The sequence below is a fragment of the Otolemur garnettii genome, unplaced genomic scaffold (assembly GCF_000181295.1).
Source record: "Otolemur garnettii isolate 467f Iridium unplaced genomic scaffold, OtoGar3 scaffold00065, whole genome shotgun sequence".
In the NCBI taxonomy this organism is placed as follows: Eukaryota; Metazoa; Chordata; class Mammalia; order Primates; family Galagidae; genus Otolemur; species Otolemur garnettii.
The window spans coordinates 1,482,677-1,485,815 of NW_003852460.1; positions in this window are offsets into that span (position 1 = coordinate 1,482,677).

Here is a 3,139-nt window from a genome sequence, read left to right on the forward strand (position 1 = left end):
GGGACTGGGTTTGAACCTGCCACCTCTGGTATATGGGGCTGGCACCCTACTCCTCGAGCCACAGGCACCACCCTATGACTTTTTTTTTTCAGGGATCTGGAAGAAAAGGCTGCCTAGAAAATACATAAGACAAACTAGCACAAGATGTAATCAGGATGGTAAAAATGAAGAGCTGTGCGCTTTCTGAGAATTCCTTCATGTCTGATTTGTGCCTCTCCTCTAAGGTATGTGGGCTTCAGAGCCATTCAGGGCATTGACATTAACTTAAACATATGTAAATATATATATTCACACACATGTATTTACATATACTTATACATTTACATATTTACATATATGTATCTACATATTTACATATAGCACCTACCTACATATTTGCACATATGTATCTACATATATTTGCATATGTTCATATATATATATATTTACATGTATTTGCATACTTTTGCATATATTTTGTTTATGTTGGTTATTTAGGGCAGTGGTCATTCATGGATAATTGGCAATTATTATCGACTGTAAGTACATCTTTCATCAACACATGAGGAAACTGAAAATTACAAAAAGGAACATTTTCTATAATTTGTAGTAATCAAAATTTGTGACATTGTAGCATTGAAAACAGCCAAGAAGACTGCAAGGAGGCCCCACCCTGTTTTCCTAATCTTTGCCCCATGACCTCAGCCTTCTTGTTTTTACAAGAAGGAAACCCAGTGTTGGGAAACAGGGGAGTATCAGTGGTGGGGGGCTCAGTCTTCCTCTTCCCCACTATCTCACCAAGATGATGGGACTGTTGATTCATTCTCATGTGGCTGCAAATTTTAGTTTCCTGTGTAAGTCGCATTGGGCTAGATGTCATCTGAAACAGGACGCTTAAATCATTTTCAGGTGGAACATATATTTGCAATTTCTGTCTCTTATTTCCCCACCTCCCACCTTTCCTAAGATTACAGATTACAGAGAAAGAAGAGAAGGGAGGACAAAAAAAAAATAGCCTCAAATCTTGGATTGAGCAGCAAGAAGTTACTGCTGGCAAACCTTAAGTGCCATATTTTAAGGTTCATTGAGTTTTCCGAAATCTTTGCTTTGCCATTGGGCTTGATTTTCTGCCAAACAGTGAGAGCTAACAGCAAAGTGGTTAGTGGACATGGTTTCTCTCTGGCCGGGTGACTGGCCGAAATCCTACTGTCCCTGTTTCCAAGAGAGAAGACTGTTTCCAGCATCTAAGAAAAGGCACCCCCTGGTTCTCCTCTCTGGCTTCCTTGGGGACTGCTGGTGGGAAAACTCTTGCTAATTTTTCCCAGCCTGAGTTTTCCCAGCAGTGTGATTCCAGATACTCTAATCCTTAGCAATGTGGACAACACTTTCCTTGTCTGGCTGCTTTCTGGTGAGTGGAATCCTGTCTGGGCAGAAGCTGTGTACAAACAATTTCCACTGTCACCAACCTGAAGACATAATGTTAGTCTTTCAAAAAAAAAAAAAAATACATATATATATATATATATGGTGACTTCAAGAAAATGACTTCCAGAATTTCCATCCTGGCACTGGGGTCCCCTTTAGAACTGCTGAACAATTCCATCCTAAGTCTGTCATATGCCAGCCCTGTTGGCTGACATTACAAGATGTAACCTGTTGTCATTATTTTGTGACATCCATAGTTTTGCAGTAACATTTACTGAAGACTAGTTTACATGCAGTGAAGTTTACCCTTTCAGGACAACAGTGTGACAAGTTTCAATATATATTAGCAGCACCACAGTCAAGATACAGAATCTTTCTTTCTTCCCTTCTTTCTCTTTCTTTTGCTATTTTTTGGGGGGTGCCCTACTCCTTTGAGCCACAGGCGCCGTCCTCCTTCTTTTTCTTCCCTCCTACCTTCCTTCCTTCCTTCCCTTCCCTTCCCTCCCCTCCCCTCCCCTCCCCCCCTTCCCTCCCCCCCCTCCCTCCCTCCCTCCCTCCCTCCCTTCCTTCCTTCCTTCCTTCCTTCTTTTTCTCTCTCCTGCCCTCCTCTCTCCCTCCCTCTCTCTTTCTTTCTTTTTCATAAACAGAGTCTCAAGCTAGCACCCTGGGCACAGTGCTGCAGCATCATGGCTCACAGCAACCACCAACTCTTGGGCTCAAGCAATCGTCTTGTCTCAGTTTTTCTATTTTTAGGAGAGCTTTTGCTCAGGCTGCTCTCAACCTCATAAGCTCAAGCAATCCACCTGCCTCAGCCTCTTGGCATGCTACGATTACAGGAGTGAGCCACCGCACCTGGCCTTAGATACAGAATATTTCCATTGCCCCCCAAACTTCCACCCTGTCCCTCCGAGGTCAATCCCTTCTCTCAAACTCCATGGCTACATCACTGTCTTCTTTGCCTGCACTTCTGAATTTCAAGAATGTCACATAAATGGAATAACAAGCTATTTAATCTTTTATGTCTGGCTTCCTTCATGTAGTGTAACACTTTGACATTTATCCCATCCTTAGATGAGTCAGTGGTCCCTGTCTTCATAGGGCTCATTACACAGAGGAGACTAAAGTTTGTTTCCTCACTTCCTGGTTGATAAAATGGTTATTGTTTACTGGTTTTGCCTAAATATGTACAAACATTATTTCATAGCCCCGGGGGTCTCTGTGTAGGCACATATGTTCTTCGTTTTTTTTTTTTTAGTAAACACTTCAGAAGGGACTTACTAGGACATGTGGTAAATGCATGTTTAAATTTGTAAGAAACTGGTAAACTGGTTTCCAAGGTATTGCACCCTTTTGTATTCCCAGTGCGCATGAGAGAGGGTTCTATGGCTCAGTTCCTTTCTCTTGTAGCCATTTCAGTCAGTATGTAGTGACATCTCCTCGGTTTTAATTTGCATTGAGTAGATGGCTAATGATTTGCAGCATTTTCTATGTACTTGTGGGACTATACATGTTGTTTGGTAAGATGACTTTTCACACCTTCTGTCCTGTTTCAATTTGTTGGATATTATATGGCATATTTTTTTTTTTTTTGAGACAGAGTCTCACTTTGTCACCCTTGGCAGAGTGTTGACCCATTGTCATAGCTCACAGCAAGCTCTCAACTCTTGGGCTCAAGCGATTCTCCTGCCTCAGCCTCCCAAGTAGCTGGGAGTAGAGGTGCCCACCACAATGTCTA